The sequence below is a fragment of the Balaenoptera physalus genome (assembly GCF_965194825.1).
Source record: "Balaenoptera physalus genome assembly, chromosome: 4".
NCBI classification, from domain to species: domain Eukaryota; kingdom Metazoa; phylum Chordata; class Mammalia; order Artiodactyla; family Balaenopteridae; genus Balaenoptera; species Balaenoptera physalus.
The window spans coordinates 37,915,747-37,933,680 of NC_138891.1; the positions used below are offsets into that span (position 1 = coordinate 37,915,747).

At 41.6% G+C, this 17,934-nt stretch overlaps 1 long non-coding RNA gene across 1 annotated transcript in view; it reads left to right on the forward strand.

Moving 5' to 3' along the window:
- The first annotated feature begins 105 nt into the window (after positions 1–105).
- The window catches only part of LOC309659734, a 46,176-nt gene continuing 28,347 nt past the window's right edge, over positions 106–17,934 (forward strand). The window contains exon 1 of the long non-coding RNA XR_014262924.1: positions 106–12,089. This is a non-coding gene — a long non-coding RNA (uncharacterized lncRNA). The remainder of the gene's footprint in view (positions 12,090–17,934) is intronic.

Genomic DNA, 17,934 nt, shown 5'->3' on the forward strand with positions numbered 1-17,934 from the left:
GCGCGGCGCGGCGCAAGCGTCCGCAGGATTGGCCAGTCTGGCGCCGCTACGTAGGTTTCACGGCATGATTGGGCGAGCGGGCCAGACTTCCGGGTTCCTGGCAAACCACGTGACGCGTCAGTTTCCAGGAGAAAGCCGGGACTTGTAGTTTAGTGGGTGCTTTTTTTTTTTTTTTTTTTTTTTTTAATTAACAAAACGTTATTGACATTACACTTTACAGACGCTGGTAGACTCATGCTTTCCAAGCCGTCGAAATTCCAAAATAAGGAGCTCTGAGTCATATGGTCATTCATTCAACGGGCGCATGGTTAGCCGGCTCTGTGGGTACCCAGCACTGGGGCGTTGGAAGAAGAGAAAGTATAGGTAGGTAGTATGTGTTGAGCCCCTTCTTTATACAGTCATTATTTCATTAAATATCCTCAAGAATCCTATGATATGCCCATTTTGAGGGTGAGAGACCAGCAATGCTGGTCTCCAGGGAGTGGGATCTTTTCAAAAAAGTAACAGCTTAACTTTGTACAAAAAAGGCACTCTTGCTTATAAGGAACTCATGGTCTCATTGCTGAAGATAATATTTAACACGTGTCCAGTACATTTACAAATTACTACACTTTTATTCCTTTAAAGATTTAGTTGAAATAATGTGGCCTCCAAAGCCATGCTGGGTAAAACAATACTAAGTAAAGACAATATGTTGGCTGGACAGGCCTCTGAAGTTCAGAAAATTGAATATGCTGATTAAAACAACTAAATACCATTAACTCGAGTTATCACTTTTTCTTCAAAAATTAATGCTCAACCACTTCACTCTCAGCAAAAGCTTCTTTCATCTACTGACATCAGGCAAAACTTCAACAACCAACTTAACAGATCTGTTAATAGAGATCTTTCTTTCTCACCTTCTCCAGCTGTAATTGACTTTCACAGCTTCCGTTCAAATGGAGCTTTCTGTCTTCAAGCTTTTTCAACCTATTCTCTTTTTTAAAAAATATTATTTATATTTTTAAATTTTTGGCTGCATTGGGTCTTTGTTGCTGCACACAGGCTTTTCTCTGGTTGCGGCAAGCGGGAGCTACTCTTGGTTGCGGTGCGCGGGCTCTAGGCGCGCGGGCTTCAGTAGTTGTGGCTCATGGGCTTAGTTGCTCTGCAGCATGTGGGATCTTCCCAGACCAGAGCTCGAACCCGTGTCCCCTGCATTGGAAGGCAGATTCTTAACTACTGCACCACTAGGGAAGTCCTCAACCTATTCTCTGTATAGATACCACAATGAGTTTTCCTGAAATATAAATCCTTTCATCATCTACAGCAAGTATTCCCAAATGCCAGAAGTCTTCACCAATCACGGCAAAATAAGAAGAAAAAATGGACCATCTAGTGAATTTTTCAGAAAACAAACTATTCATTTAAAAATATCTACATTTATGTCTTCTTTTTTTAATGTTTAAATGCACTTTCTTTTGTTACATGGTGGTGGTGATAGTGAAGAAACTCGTATTTTTCTCTTCCAAAATATTCCTCTCTGTTTTTCCTACCTTAATAAATTACATCCTTTCCCACCCATTTGCTAGGGCTAAAATGTTAAGTTTCAACACTTAATTCCTTCCTTTCGCTCTCCATTTGTGACCAATTCATCAGCAAAACCTTTTGGATCTGTCTCTTTAACTAGATTTCTTGCTTGCTGTTTATTAACCAATGATACAAAAAGAAGATAACAGAAACTGTAAGATCAAAATCAACAAGCTAGTTAAAAGTAAAAGAGGAAGAAAATAAGAAACAATAATGATGAGGTTAAAAAGAATTACACCTGAGAAAAATATCTAAACAATTAAAAAAAGATAAAAGTTTGAAATGTTAGTAGATAAAAATTAATGCACTTTGTAAACCAAGAATAGAAACTAAAGGTAATAAATTTAAACAGAAGAGAATCTAAAATAGTAGGAATTTATAATTTATGGAGTAAGTTCAAGAACTATGATAAGCAATGATGCTTATGACAGAGGTTTTTTCATTATGTTAACAATGAAAATCATGAAGGTAGTAGCACACCTGAAGTACTGGAGCAGTGTTTTTTTTTTGTTTTTTTGTTTTTGGCTGTGTTGGGTCTTCATTGTTGTGTGCAGGCTTTCTCTAGTTGTGGCGAGCAGGGGCTACTCTTCATTGAGGTGCACAGCCTTCTCATTGCGGTGGCTTCTCTTGTTGCAGAGCATGGGCTCTAGGCACACGGGCTTCAGTAGTTGTGGCACACGGGTTCAGTAGTTGTGGCTCGCAGGCTCTAGAGCGCAGGCTCAGTAGTTGTGGTGCACGGGCTTAGTTGCTCCACGGCATGTGGGATCTTCCCGGACCAGGGCTTGAACCTGTGTCTCCTGCATTGGCAGATGGATTCTTAACCACTGCGCCACCAGGGGAGCCCAGGAGCAGTGTCTTTTTATACCAAATGCTATCTAGTACCTTTGGAAGAATAGCAAGATCTAAGGATCATCTATATATGGCATATATGTCTGTGGCACACTGGACAAGCAGAGATAACAATGTGCTAAAAAACAAAAAGAAAGGTTGGCAATAGATTCTATCCAAACAAAGATCTGCAATATATTTTGCCTATTTCAATATAGTTCAATTCTATGAAGGAGACAGATAGATGGACTTGATTCCATACCAGCCGGCTTCTAATCTGTGAATTTCAAGCTAAACATTTTCATTATATCACTTCACATTATCAGAATGAAAAAAAAAAAAGAAGAAAAAGAGAAAAAATTTAAAGCAGTAATATTTATTGCTGGCAGGGATATGGATCACAAATTTCTCTCATCCACTGCTATTGGCTTTGTGGAAGAAAATCTGGCAAGTTAAAAATTAATATATCTTTCTGTGGCAGACACTGCAAGTTGCCTAGCCAATAAAGAAAACTACTGCTAGCTTTACACTGGGACATCATGAAGATTAACAAATGGATCATCTAGTACTACTCTAGGGACTATGGGGTGGGGAAGCTCTCTGTTAAAAAGACCATTTGCTATGCAACTCTCATTATGGAAATAATTTTTGAAAGAAGAGATGAAATACTTATATTAGTCTCTAGGTACAATATTTTAAAGTCCCACCTGGGAGACAATTTACTCAGCCAAACTACATATTTCAGGCACTGCCCTGTGATTAATTCATAGCTTCATGAATTCATTCAGCAAGTATTTTTTAAAAGCTACTATGTGAAAGGCACTGTGCTAGACCTTTGGAAGTATCCAAATAACAGCCATGATAATTATGATTATGATAACCAACATTTATTGAGTCTTTCTGTTTTATGTCCAGCTCTATGCTAGACCCTTCACATACATCATTTAACTTAATCCTTACAGCAGCACTATGAGATGTGTGTTATTATTATCCCCATTTGTCAGATGAAGAAGCTGAGGCACAGATCGGTACAGTAACTCACCTAAGATCCCACAACTAGTAAGTGGTAGAGTCAAGCTATGAACTGCAGCCAATATGACTCCAGGACGTATGCTTTTAACTGCAATTGAGTTCTGGTCTCCTCTGTACCAGTGGCGTCTCAGATTCTAAGTGCTTGCCCCCAAAAGTTCTATTTTGGACAAGCAGCCAAGGGTAGTTTCTTGTGTACCAGTTGCCTTGCAGAGTCATGTCACACACAGCAACTCTGGCCAGCACATCCTTGGACAGATAGGATTCTGCATCTTATCCATAGGGAAACCTCAGTGAGCAAGCCTGGGCTCTCCATAGTGGATTCTCTGTCTCAGTGGGTTTGAACATAAAATCCCGGAAAGCGACACAATTAATAGAGGTGTACAGAAACAGGACAGACTGAGAAGAGGTGGAAAGCACAAAGCATAACTCACCAGCAGCCGTATATTAGAGAAAGGGTGATTGGAGAAATGCTCAAGGCTTCCTCATTTCCCTCTGTAAGCCCGAAAGAGACCCCTATCACCTGCAACAAAGCAAAAATGCTCCAAAAATGAAAACAAAACAGATGTGAAGTACAAAAATATATATATAAACAGATATAAAAATAATATAAAATAATATAAACAGATAAATAATATAAACAAATGAAAACATAGATGAATGATTTTGCTCAATGTAATTTATCAATTTATATATCACCCCTTCCCCAATATGTTTAAGGCAAAAGTAACAAGATCAAATGCATACAAGATTCAAGCAAGTAACCTGTGACATAACAAGAATTACATATTTGGTCTCTGCCCCGCTTCCTAACAGGGCTCCTAAAATCCTTGGAATTACCTGAGTAATGGGGGTGAGAAAAGCATCTCTGGTTTTTCTTCATAAACCCCTTTCAACCGTCTCTGAGTTTGTGCTAATGAGCTGGCTCTGGGAGAATGGGGGCTGAATGCTGGAGGAACCAAACACGTTAGGGTTGGAACTTTCAGCCCCATTCCACCCGCCACGACTCTGGGGAGGGGAAAAAGATAAGGGCCTGGAGATTGACTTAATCACCAGTGGCCAATGATTTAATCAGTCATACCTGCGTAATGAGCCTCCATAAAACCCTTAAACAATGGGGTTCAGAGAGCCTCTGGGTTGGTGCTGGGAGGGCGGGGCGCCCAGAGAGCACAGGGTATCTTCATGCACCTTCCCACGTAATTTGCCCCCATGCATCTCTTCCATTTGGCTCTTCCTGAGTTGTAAACTTTGTCATAAACCAGTAATCATAAGTAAAGCACTTTCCTGAGTTCTCTGATCCGTTCCCACAAATGATCAAACCTGAGGAGGGAATTGTGGGAACCCTCGATGTATAGTCATTTAGTCAGAAGCACAAGCAACAACCTGGGACTTGAGATTGGCATCTGAAGTGGGGGGGCAGTCTTGTGGGACTAAGCCCTTAACCTACGAGGTTTGCACTAACTCCGGGTAGTTCGTGTCAGAATTGAGTTAAATTGTAGGACACCCAGTCCGTGTCCACCAACAATCAGAGGCTAGCTTAGGGTGGAGAAACCCACACCTTCGGTGTCAAATGTTGGGAGTAGTGTAGAAGGTAATAGGTTTTTTCCTTTTATAACCCCAGTGAGTGAATTGTGCCAGTTATAGAACATAAGACATAAGGGATCTTGTAAAGCAAACATACTCCAATAAAATTTTTTTTAAAAAAGAGAAAAAGACAGTGGCGGGATCAATATAACTGAAAAGCTCACTTTGCCAAAGGCAGTCAAACTGAGATAGACAGAGTCAACAACCAATGTGATGTAGGCCAAATACAACATGTTTGGGGTTGAATCTGCACCATAAACTCCCCGATTTATGGAGACTTAACTGTATACAAAAAAGAAAAAAATTAAGGTGTTACGATGTGTTTTCTCCCATACCTCTGAGCAATTAACTCAATTCCCTGAAACTCTGACCAGGTGTCCCACAAATTGAACTCAATTCTGGCACTATATACCTGACCTGTCAGATCCCACAGGTTAAGGGCTCAGTCCCTCAAAACTGCCCCCCAAGTCAGACACCAATTGCAAGTCCAGGTTGTCACCCGCACTTCTGACTGACTGGCTATAAATTGGAGGTTCCCGCGACCCCCTCCTAGGGTTGAATTAATTTGCTAGAGCAGCTCACAGAACTCAGGAAATCAGCTTACTCCCTAGTTTATCTTTTTTTTTTTTTTTTACAAAAGATATTAAAGGATAAGAATTGAACAGCCAGATAAAGAGACACAGAGATCGAAGTCTAGCACACAGGAGCTTCTATCCCAATAGACTCTGGGACCCAGCACGTGAAAGCATTCTGGTTCACCAACCTGGAAGCTTTTCCAACCTTCTTTTTGGGGTTTTATGGAGGCTCCATTATACAGGCATAGTTGATTAAATCATTGGCCACTGGTGATTGATTCAACTTCCAGCCCCTCTTCCCTCCCCAGAGGTCAGGGGGGTGGGAATGAAAGGTCCAACCCTCTAATCTGGCTTGGTTCCCCTGGCAACCAGCCCCCATCCTTACATTACCAAGGGGCTTTCCAAAAGTAATCTCATTAACATAACAAAGGACACCCTTATTGCTCTCAACACTTTAGGAAATTGCATGGGTTTTAGGAGCTGCCTGCAGGAACAATGGACAAAGACCAAATATATATTTCTCATTAAAGTCACAATGTCACAGGTGTAATGAAAAAAGCCTTACCATTCAGAAAGAAATATGCCCTTTTGTAGAGAATGCTGGGGAATGTTAGCCCTTAGACTTGTTCAGGCCCCTTCTCCCACCCACCAAACACACACCTTGACATTGACAGATGTTTTCCAGCTGTTTTGGGTTTTTTTAATATAAAGATAAGGTCTTGAGAATTCTAAATTCGCACTTTACTGCGGAATTGATTTTGAAACCAACTGAGACATTAAAATACTTGAGGGACAAGGATTTGTCTTAGAGCTTGAAGCTTATATTTTCCAAGATAAATACTTTCCTGTTTTAGGAAATACTGATTAGCCTGTGTAAGTCGTAGACTATTTCTGAAGCAGACAGAAAATCCTGTTTCTTTTGTGCCTAAGGGAATTTATAAAGTCACTCACTTCTTTAAGAAAATGACACACATCTCCAGAAAATATATTATCTTAATATCCACTGATAGAGGCCATAATACTTTAACTCTCAAAACTCCCCCTGGAATCTTCTAAATGTGAGACTTATCACACATGCATCATCCCTGGAGCACTGCAGGGCACAATAAAAATTAAGATTTGCATTGGAAGTCAGTTTTCTTTAGTTACACATTTAACCTAAGCACTATGGCAACAGAATATAAGATAAAGTAGGTCACGAATTTCAATTGGAATGGCTTAGTGATAGAAAAGCTCAGTTGTAATTTGTTGCTCATTTTTTAGGAGTCTATACTTAAAAATTCTTCTATTTCACACACCCCTGCCAATGTAATCTAACAACAACCTCGTAGATAAAAATCATAAGACCAAATTCTTGAATGGGACTCATTCAATCTCAGTAGTTATTTGCTTTGCCAGTTAACTAGTAGTGTCCATCTCCATACTCATAAATAGACGAGGAAGGGAATTCCAGGTAAAAGGAATAGCTTTATGAGTGCACAGTCATGCAAGTGTACAGTATACAACTTGAGATCATTTGGAGGATGATCAAAACCAGACACGATAAGAGGATTTAAAAAAAGGATATGTTTCTGTCACTGTAAGCCTAATGGAATCATAGGTGGTCTCCTAGGAACCTAGCTGGACACCTACACCAGCTACGTAGGCTATTTTTATCCAAGAAATAAAATGAAATTAAGTTCTAATCTCTTTTGTAGTATTTTCTGATTCCATCTTTCTTTGCTTCTGGGATAAATATGTCCCTTGGTCTTACTGACCCATATTTTAAAATTCCAACTCCTCTAGGACCTTTCTGTACTAAATATTCTTCCTGCTTTTCCATCTCTTCCATGCATAGAGCTTATAGGTCTCTAGAGTACGAAAGATCTGTCTGTTTAATCTGCCAGAATAATACCTGTGTGATCTTGGGCAAATTACTTACCTTCTCTAGTCCTCACTTTCCTCCCAAGGTTGCCGTGTGCATTAAGTGAAACAATGTGAAGCCCTAGCTGGAACAGAGTAAGCTCTCAGTGGCAGTAGTTATTCTTCTTCCTCTTCTCTTCTGTCTTGACGTATTGCTTCCTACTCTACGTATAATGTGCTCAGCAGCTTTCTCACCTCCTGCACACACACACATTCACACGTGTACTCTGGCAAGCACACACTTTCCCTCTTTCACATGCTTAAACTCTCCACCTGCGCTTCACTGCCAAAGAAAGAAAAGTCTGCTCCGACTCACTCAGTCCCTTACTTCCCACTCATTCCTCACCACACTGCAACCTGAATTATACTTCTGCCTCTCTTCCATATCTGCTCCAGCAACAGTCTACTAAATTGCCAAAGCCAGACAATTTTCCTCGGCTTTTAACCACCGCACCTATCTTCAGCATTTAGTACCACTGGACATCTCATCTTCTCCAAAGTTTCTCTTCTCTAGTCTCCAATCAGCTGCCCTGACTACCCTGACCCTCCCTACTTCTTGGGTAGGTTTGCCCACTCAGGCAGCTATGAGTGAGTCAAGGGGTAAAATCATAGCGGCTCCGATCAGAGGCCTCAAAAAGTAGAACCACGCTGGCAATAGTTTTGGCAAAATGGAGATAACTTTTCCAGATAAGTCTTAAACTCAGTGTTGCTCCCTAATCCACAAAAACTGAGGAGATTTTTAAACTGCTTCATACCCCAGCAACACAGAACAAAGTGAAGGGAAACCAGCAAATGTGCCCAGAGTTTTACAGTAAGCACATCAGAGACTATCCTTCCTCGTCTTTTCCTACACAGATCTATGCATTAGCTGGCAGGAGCAGAAATATCTAAAACTACATGCACAACTACTGAACTGCGTGTATTTAAAGTCTGAGCTCCAATCAATTACAGATAGTTGAGATTCTTCTACAATTATTTTTAAAATCCTTGATCCAAAGAGGTCTTCATTTTGCTGTATATCAGTTGTGAATCTCATACAGATGAATGTCAAGAAATGGTGCAGAATCAGATGATTAACAAAGAAAGGAACTAAAACAAGGAACTGAAACTTTTCCCTTACCACCTTTTGCAAGGGTTTCACAGATTCTCAGCTAGGAAGTCATTAGAGTTAATGCAGAAATCATGATGTATATTACCTCAGTGTGTCGTATACATATTGGTTAACAGCACAGGTCCTAGAATAAGATTGCCTGGGTTCAAATCCCACTTCCACCACTTATTGGTTTTGTGAAGGTGAAGTTATCGCATATCTCTTTCTAAGACTTTGTTTTGCAAATCTATTAATCAGGGGAAATGATGATACTTTTTTCAGAGGGATTTTGAAAAGATTAAATGACAAAAATGTATGTAAAGTATTTAGCTTACATTCAAAATATGTTATGTAAATCTTGCTTTCTTTTGCTACATTCTCTGCTTTAGCTCCTCTCTTTCCAAGAAATTCTGCTTTAATAATTTGTAAATATACGTGTGTGTGTGTGTGTGTGTGTGTGTGTGTGTGTGTGTGTGTGTTGTATATCTAAATTGGAAGATAAAGCTGGGGAAACTTGGCCTCTAGAAGACAGTCATCCCTGGTGGAAGATTACAAGGCCTGTCTCCACCCAGAATAGAAATTGACCGCAATCCACCTCTTCCTTAAACAGAGGCAGAGGGGACTTCAGCCCGTGACCTGGAGAAAGGAGGAAAGGTGTGGGGCATCCTGCATCGAAGGGGTAGGAGAGAGGGCGAGTTGCCTTCTCAAACCTATTCTCCACCAGAGTAACATTTTAATGTTTTATTATGATTATAAAAGAATTCTGATTCTGAAAGTTGGAAAACACAAACACACATTAAAGAAGAAACCAAAAATGAACCCTGATCTCATAGGTCAGGGATAACTTCTATTAATATTCTGAAGCAATTTCTTTAGTCATTTCCTATGCATCTATTTGCACATCTATAATTAACATAATTGAGATCAGTGATATATATAGTTTTGTCTACCTTTCCAATTGTTCCATTATGAGCATTTTTCAATGTTACTGAAATATCTTCAAAACATTCTTTCCAATGACTACAAAATTGTCCTTTGGATGAATGTACTACAATTTATGTATTTATTTTAATAACTTATTATTTTCTAATGACAAAATAATTGCATGTCCATTTATAAACTTAGAAAATATAATATATAAATCACCCATAATCTTATCGCTCAGATATAACCACTGTTAATATTTTGATAAATTTCTTTCTAGTAGTTTTCTATAACTAGCTGTTATTACATACTTAACTAATTGAGGTCATATATTACAAGTATTTTCCCATGTCATTAAAAATGCTCTGGAAATTTTTAGTGCCTATAAATAATAAATGATATATGTCTGATCTCACTCTCTTACTGGTAGGGAGGAAAGAAATTTCCAGCCAACAAGGACAGAAAATGTCCACAAATAGAGGGAAAAGGATTGTCTAGGGTCATGCCCTCTAAGTCAAGAGTTCCTCTAGAAAGAGTCCAGACTTCCTTGGCATGCACAGGCTGAATAGTTGCTTCCGAAAACCAAGTTGCCAAATCCAGCGTAGGATAACTGTTTGAGTCAGAACTCCTTCGGTTACAAGCGACAGAGCCCTTTGTCAAACAAGCTTAAGAAAAAATCAACAACAGAAACAAACAAACAAATACATAATAGGGATAAGGGAAAAAGGAAGGGAGGGAGGAAGGGGAGAAGTTTATTAACCGAGGAAAATAAAAACTCTGTCACTGCTGAATTCAGAGGCTCAAACAATGTCTTTAGAATTTATTTGTCATCTCTCATCTCTCTTCACCTGTGTTGGTATCATTCCCTCCAATATGGACAATATGGACATTTTCCTGAAAGAAAGCTATCCATATGACTCTCTGGCTTATATCTTTATAGCTCTTGATCCCAGAGGAGGAGATAGCAGTTCTCCTGATGGCTTCTGAAGAAAACCATCAGTGGGGCTTGTGGTTGCCTAAGCTGATTGACTCACTGGGTCAGAGAGATGGAGTATCCCTTGGCAAAGCTGGTGTCTGGGAACCACACTTAGTGGGATGCAGGAGGGCCAGTTCTACTGAACTGCATGGTAGGAGGAGTAGGGTTCTCTCAACAAGAAAGAAATGCCAGCAGAGTCATGTCCAAGCTAGTAAGAGGTCGATGGTCGCATCATCACAGGCAGCAGGATCAGGAGAGGACAGAGAGGAGGAGGCTGGGGGTGACTCGGGGCCTCACCGACCAGGTGCCCTCCACACATTCAGGAGCAGGAGGTGAGGCCCTCTCAGTGGCGATGGGACACATGAATGCACTTCCATTTATTTAACCATTCGCATATTGTTAACCATTTAGGTCGTTCCAGCTTCTTTTTTCATCAGTTACTCTGCTAAGAAATACTTTCTTTTTACATTTACTTTACAATAACATTTATTCACCTACGACTGTAAAATAAACATATGTTCATGATAAAATGCAGAAGGCTAAATAAATACCTATATTTCTACTCCCCAGGGGGCAACCAAATTATGTGTGTGTTGTGTATATATACACATGCACATACAAACATATATATACACATATACACAATTGATGGCATAATTCAAATAGAATTTTCATTCATGATTTTTAGTTAACACTGAATTAGAAACATTTTATGTTATTAAATATTTGATATCAGAATTCTGATAGTATATGATATTTCATCACATAAATTATCAAAAAATTTTAGCCATTTCTTGATTTGGGGACACTTAGGTCATACCCATTTTTTCACTATTATAAATAAACCTATATTTGGTATAAATATGTGTCTGCATCTCTGATTATTTCTTTGGCGTAGAGTCCTAGAAGTGGAGACGCAGGGCTACAGCATGTGAACACCTTTACGAGTACAGTCACACAGACTGGCCTAGGGTCGGCTATATCAAGTTTGAAGGAGAGGGAAACGCGGGCGTTCTATGTGGCCCAAGACAATCGGAATGGGGATGGTGGGATGCCGAGAAGAACTAAGTTGAACGTGAGGGCTGTAACTCTGACCTCATGGGGAAAAAAACAAGGTTTGTTTACGTTGCCGTTTCACAAGATCAAATCTTGACATAGACGCATTGGGGGTTTCACATTCTAACTTACACAGCTGTTCCTTGTGGACTGACCCACAGAAAAACAAGCCCTGCTTTACCCCTGACCTCCACTTCACTTCTACCCTGAGTTGAGCCCATCTGCTTCCAGCCCCTCAAGCTGTCCCAGAGAGAATGATCTCCACCCAGGAATGCGGGTAGAACAAACTGGAGAAGCTTATTTGCCAGAAATGGGCCACACAAGAGTTTTTTTCACAAAACAGTCAGAGGGAGGGGCTCCACTTCCCAGAGGACTCTACAAACTGCTCTGTGGAAAGCGAGGGGGAACAGGGTGGGGGAGGAACAGAGAATTCTCCAGCATCCTGGAGCAGCCTGGCAGGGCTGGCAGTTAGGGGCGGGAGTCCTGACAGCCAACTGCAACTGCGAAAGGAGCGTGAAGGTGAAGGAGGAGGTGGAGAAGGACCACTTCGTGCACCAGGGTGAGTAGCAGTAATTTTATTTTTAGGGGCCGCCATGAATACAGATTTTTGGAGAAAAGAACTATGGCCAGGGAGAATTTCTGGGATGCTTTCTGCAAGGTGCCGTGTATTTGGTCTGGTTCTTTAAAAAACACCCACAGCAAAGATATGAGTTCATCTTTAAGGCTGCCAGATAGAGTCATGTTTCTTTTGAGTGTGACTCGGTACAGATGCTGGGCCACACGAAACCTGGGAAGAAACTTTAAAAAGCAACCAAAATATGAAACACCATATCCTCCGTAGAGGCACTCACCACGTTTTATACAGGGTCTGTAAAATTTATTCACTCTACTCTTTTACTCTCTGATCCCCCACCCAAATGTTTGATACCTTTCTATTTTGTGATGGGATTGACACGCCATGTGGTTGTGGAAGAGGTATTCTGAGGTAAGTTCTGGTCTTCTCTGCTCTGTAATTTTCTTTCCTCACCTTACCACATTCTCCTAACTGATCACAGCTAATTATTATTGAAAGGGCCTTGCTTTGCTTGCCCTTGTGTACTCTGTAGACTGGATCCAGAGCTTTACACCTCGTGTTGTAAAATGCATACTCGCTAAGTTATAGTGAAGGCAAGGAGTAACTCTTCCATGATTAAAGAAATCTGCTTTGTCTTCATTTATTCATCAAATCAACAAACATGGATTAAGGATTTAATAGAGGAAAACCTCATTTCTTCACTCTATTATACAAACTGCTTTTCTGTTCTCCTTCAAGAATGTGACTTTTCATCCGTGGATGATTTTAAAATGGGCTCTAAGCAAAGCACATCCTGGAATGAAGAAGAAAGCAGTTTCTTTTTGATAAAGACCTGGCTTCTATTGTCAAAGGGCAGAAGAGGTCAGGCAGTATCCTCCCTTTCTAAAGAGCAAGGCACCTTTTTTGTATTGAGATGTTTAAAATTCTTTAATCAAGAAGTGCTTTGGCCTGATAATTAAGGTATGTGTTTGGCTTAGTTTATCTTTTCTGAGGATGAAAGGAGAAAACTGTGGTTTGGGAAGGGCGGAGGCCTTCTTCGGACACTAGCCACAAGACAGAAGAAGGTCTCAGAACCAAGATAGGCCGGAGTGGCCTCATCAAAGGAACAGGGGTGGCGAAGGAAACGGATGGGGTGTTAGGAGTTAACCACGCGTAGGTGCTGCACTACACCACGCCAAGAAGCCGGATAGAGCAGCAGGAGGGGAAGAGAAGAGTGTGTGGTCTTCAAGTAATTCTTAGTCCCCTTTCACCACATCAGCTTCTGGTCTGGAAACTGGCTTGCAGACATTTTCTCTGCTGGTCTCTCAGGCACGTGTCACCAGTGAGCGAGGGAGGGATGGTTGTAGGGGGGAGAGCGTCGAGTGACCAACCCTCCAGGTTTTCCCGGGACACTCTAGGTTTTGTGCTGACAGTCTTGCATCCCGGGAAACCCTTCAGTTCCTTGCAAAACTGGACACTTGGTTATCCTACTCACCAACCTGGTGTCGTGTCATGGAAAAATTAGGTATTCACGAAGACTTACTTATTTTTTCACAATTTCAAAATGTTCAGATGGCATGTCCACAAATACCGAGTCACTCAGTCATAAAACCAGAAAGCCAGTGAGTATTGGATTAGACCGAATGTGGGAAGTGGGGAGATTTGTGGAACAGATTTGTAAACAACTCACTGCGAATGTAGGGGAGGGAGATGCTAATGTTTTTAAGAAGCAAACAATGGTAAAAATGTAGAGGATTTAATTTTTACTCATTTGAAATATGTAGAATGCTGTTGATTTTCTCTTTATTATTAATATGTTTTATATCAATATAAGAGTTTTGTTTGTTCTTTGTTTTGGATTCAGAGAATGTAACTATTTACAAGGGATGTCATTGGTTAACTTCCAACCATGCCCCCTCCCCCTGCCCCAGTGCTTCCTATGGTCTTAGCTGTTTAACTTTGAATCCTCCCAACAATGGGGTTTGAAGGACGTAAACCTCATGCTTAGGGAAGTACTGTTTTCACATTTCTTAATGTTCTGCTGAAAACCATCAGCTTCACGTACCGCTGATGCTACAAGTCAGGGTCGCTAAGCTGAAGCAGGCACTCAACCTTGCGAGTCCTCTCCATGCTCCAAATGCTGATCTCGCCACCCCCTCCCCCTTCTTTTTCCTCTTACTGATTCACAAAGAGCACGGGCTTCATTAGAAGGCTTCCATCCTGCCAGCAGAACCTCAACCCTGACCCCGTCCACATTTCTTTCTCTCCCTTTCTCCTGCCGTAATAAAGGAATTGCTTTATTTCTAAGTCACAGCCTCTACTTTGCTGACTCCATCCTCACCTCCCTCTCAGGGGCTCCCACGTCAATCACCATCACCTCTGCTTCCATATCTTCAGCTGCCCCTTCTGTATGGCTCCATCCTTCAGCGTTTCACATGCTGAATTTACTCCCATCTTTAAAAGAAATTATTTTCCTATCCCAATTGTTCTCAGCGCTAGCTACTCATTAGAATCACCTGGGAAGCTTTAAAAACTTAAAGGTGCCCAGGCTGCACCTCAGAACAATTAAGTCAGAATTGGCAGGGGTGGGATCCAGGTGTCAGAATTTATTTTGAAAGCTCCCCAGGTGATTCCAGTGTGCAGCCAGGATTAAGAAACACTGATCCAACCTACCTATCCCTCCAGCCACCCCCAGCTGTCCTCGTTCACTGTCGAACTCGACTTGCTACTCCTTTCCCCGACCCCTCATTCATGCCTCTACCAGTGTGACCCTGCACGCTCCCTTCACCCGCCAAGGCATCAAGGTCACTGAAGGACTTCTCATTGCTAAATCCCACACTCTGACCCAGCAGCCTTGACCTGTTGACCATCCCTTCCTTCTTGAAGCATTCCTTTCCCCTGGTTCCCACGCTGCCCTCTCCTGTCTTTCTCCTTATCCCCCTTGCCTTGCAATTTCCTGGGCTCCCTCTCCTCAGATTCCTTCCTTATCCCTTTCTCTGCCCACTCTTTTTGGGCGGTCTCATCCACTCTCTTGGCTTTTCTTGCCACCCAATGTCGAGGACTCCCAAAGAGCCTACCCAGCTTTCTGGACACCCCATCCTCCCTCCTGCTGCCTGCACAGCTCCACCCAGAGCTCTCAGGAACACCCCGATTAAATGCCAAGCCTGAACGCTTCATCTCACCCCGCACTCCCAAACATGTTCTTTCTTCATCGTTTCCTGCGTCGATTTGCATCCAGTCGCCCCAGTAATGTGGGCATTGCCCTTGCTCTTGGAAACCTCTCATCCAGTCGTTCAATTCCAGTGGGTGCTACCTCCTAAGTCATTTAAATTCAGCTGTCTTTTAAAATGCTACTCCTCTAGGAGGGCTTCTCTGATGCCTAGACTAGGTTTGGCTCCCTGCTTTGTGCTTTGAGAGCACGTGATCCTTGCCCTAGCACAACACTCAGCGAAACCTATAGGAACTGCTTAATGCCTGACTTGCACTGAGGACAGGGAGGGGCTAGGGACTCAGAGCAACACAGTCTTTACCCACCAGCATCTTAGAGTCTAGAGAAGAAAATGGACCATTGTAATAGACTCAGAAACACGCACAAGTATGTGTAAGGCTCTCAACAGTCTGTGCCAGGATTGCTTGACTACTCATAGATGGCTTGAGGGGTCCAGCTGAAGAAGGGCTGTGGAGCAGGTGGAGCCCCTCCCTGTTTCAGTCTAGCACCTCACTGATAAGGAGGTCTACTGAATTGATTCCAAGTGAATTCTTTTGGAAAGAATAGAATAAATTGCATGTATCTTCATTTAGAAATGCTGACTCTAATGGTTAAGAATATTGTATACTTGAAAGTTGCTGAGGGAGTAGATCTTAAAATTTCTTATCACAAGAAAAAAATTGTTATGTGGGGTGATGGATGTTAGCTAAACTTATTGCGGTCATCATTTCCCAATATACACATAAATCATTGTGTTGTACACCTAGAATTAATACAGTGTTATATGTCAATTATATTTCAATTAAAGAAAAAAAGAAAGGGAGGAAAAAAAAGAGATGCTGACTAATTCTGAAGCTCTTAGACCTAAGTATGGTCTGAAAATCTAAGCATTTTAATTCTCTAAACTATTCTGAAATAAACAATCTTACTAAAAAGGCTTGGTATACCTTTGCAAAATCTATTATGTATTTATAAATACGATGGGCATATTAAATATTTGAAAATGTATTATAAGTTATTGTATGGTACCCCAAATTCAGCCTGCTTTTCCTTCCTAAAAAGAATCATGCAGCTGTTAGTTCATTTAAGGAAGGCTATCCTCCAGTTCTCTTGCACCATATCCACTAAGGAGGTGTGATTCATGTGTGGTGATAGCTGTGGAGAAAAGATCAAATTTGGTCATCTTGCAGCTGATTGAAATTTTGTGACCTTTCAGGTGTTTGTTTTCAAAGAGAGCAATGCCAAAAAAAAAAAATCAAGTTCTAAAGTCTGTTTTTCTTATGCTTTTTATTAAACTACAGTTTCTGAAATCTAAAGTAAGTTCCAATTACCAGTTCTCTAGAGAGCCCTGTTTTCCACAGGGCTCCTATGTGGCTTTTAGAAATTCGCAGGGTTAATAATTTGTCTTCGCGCCAAACCCCTGGCTTCATTTTCCTTTGCCCATCTGCACATTTTGCATGCTTACAGGCTGTTGGTGTGCATATGTATCCAAGCCTTTGCATACGGAATGAGTATGCTTTCAAAAAGCAGGCCCATAAAAGTTCTAAAGCAGGCAGTGAGTTACTTGGAGGCGGTCCAGCCGCACGCTGCAGATGGCGCTACTGCGATGGGGTAGGGGGAGTTCGCAGCTCGGATCAAACCTCCCCCAGCGAACCTCTGCGCTCTCCAGCGGGAGGTGCGGGCTCTGCGCGCTTACCCTTTGTGAGGGACTTCCGCACGGCACTAAGTATGAAATTCATGGAGGAAAATGCAAGGCTCTTTGTAATGAATGCAGAACAACGTCTGCACGCCTTTGTTTGCAACTTGGAGGAAAAAAATGGTCTAAAGGCTGAAACCAGTGTCAGTATTTGATAATAATAAGGAATAGTTACAATGATCATCAAGCTCTCTAACTTGCTATAAAAGAGGAAACCACAATGGGCTGGTTATGATCTTGCGGGTGTCTCCATATCTTCTTCACTTAGTTCCACAGAAAGCCAATTGTCTAGTGAAAGTAATGGTTTATTTAGATTTAAGTCATGTTACTGCCCGAGGAGGCTGCTAGATGGGAAAGGAGAGCGGAGAGAGTGTATTTGATCTAAGAAAGAATATTTAAAGCATGAGGTCAGAATAGCTGGGGAGCGTGTGGCATGTCTAATTCTGAATTCAGGGTGTTTTTTTTTTTTAAACTGTTCTTAAATTTATTTATTTATTTATTTATTTTGGGCCGTGTTGGGTCTTCGTTTCTGTGCGAGGGCTTTCTTTGGTTGTGGCGAGCGGGGCTCACTCTTCATCACGGTCGCGGGCCTCTCACTGTCGCGGCCTCTCTTGTTGCAGAGCACAGGCTCCAGACGCGCAGGCTCAGTAGTTGTGGCTCACGGGCCCAGCTGCTCCGCGGCATGTGGGATCTTCCCAGACCAGGGCTCGAACCCGTGTCCCCTGCATCGGCAGGCAGATTCTCAACCACTGCGCCACCAGGGAAGCCCAATTCAGGGTGTTTTACACCTAAGTTTGTACTAAGTTAAAGTTTGCAATAAAGGTTGTGATCAAGAACACAATAAACAGCACCAGCCTCTGACTGGTTTTGACCCTGAGCTCCAACCACAAAGCCCTTGTATCTGGGGATAGTGGCTGACAGCTCAGCTCAGGCCTGAAAGCGAGAGG